The 899-nt window shown below is 42.8% G+C and overlaps 1 non-coding gene across 1 annotated transcript; it reads right to left on the bottom strand.

Annotated features, from left to right (window-relative positions):
• Positions 1-297: 297 nt before the first annotated feature.
• Positions 298-404, bottom strand: LOC127132968 (small nucleolar RNA R71). The gene has a single exon (XR_007806970.1). It is a non-coding gene; the product is annotated as a small nucleolar RNA R71 (small nucleolar RNA).
• Positions 405-899: the final 495 nt, after the last annotated feature.

Below are 899 nucleotides of genomic sequence, written 5' to 3'. Positions count from 1 at the left end.
ATCGAGGCCAATAATTTCGAGCTAAAACCTTCGCTGTTGTCAGCCGTACATCAAAACCAATTTTCAGGTAGTCCCAAGGAGGATCCGAACCTACATTTGTCAGTGTTTTTGCAATACGCAGACACAGTGAAAGCGAATGGTGTCAGCCCAGAAGCTATAAGATTACATCTTTTCCCATTCTCATTAAGAGATAAAGCTAGAGCTTGGCTTCAATCTCTACCATCCAACTTTGTCACTACGTGGAACGAGTTGAAGAAAGATTTCCTAGCCCGATATTTCCCACCTAGTAAGACGGCTATGCTAAGAGCCCAAATAAATGGGTTTAAACAAAAAGGTAATGAATCATTTTTTGAAGCTTGGGAGAGATACAAAGACATGATGAGGCTTTGTCCACATCACGGTCTAGAAGAATGGTTGATCATCCATATCTTTTACAACGGTGTCTTGTACAACACAAGATTGACAATAGACGTCACTACAGATGGCGCACTGATGGATAAACCCTACAATGAGGCCTATCATCTCATCGAAAGTATGGCCCATAATCATTACCAGTGGGGAAGCGAAATAACCTCTATAGAGAAACCTCCAACGAAAGGCGACATGTACGAATTAAGCAGTCTTGACCATGTTAACACCAAGGTAGATGCTCTTACTCAAAAGATAGACAACTTGACCATAACACCTGCAGCTACCGTGGCTACCGTAGCACCAAACTACGAGATATGCGGAGTTCCGGGGCATGCTGCCCCAGAATGTCAACTCTTGACGGGAACCTCCACAGACCAGGTGAACTATGCTCAAGGAAACCCTTACTCAAACACCTATAACCCAGGTTGGAAGAATTCTCCTAACTTTTCACAAAAACAATAATGCATTGTATGCACCTAATGTGTTGT

The sequence above is a fragment of the Lathyrus oleraceus genome, chromosome 3 (assembly GCF_024323335.1).
Source record: "Lathyrus oleraceus cultivar Zhongwan6 chromosome 3, CAAS_Psat_ZW6_1.0, whole genome shotgun sequence".
Taxonomy (NCBI): Eukaryota; Viridiplantae; Streptophyta; class Magnoliopsida; order Fabales; family Fabaceae; genus Lathyrus; species Lathyrus oleraceus.
The sequence above is the reverse complement of the archived record's forward strand: the minus strand, read 5'-3'. Positions and strand labels throughout refer to the sequence as shown.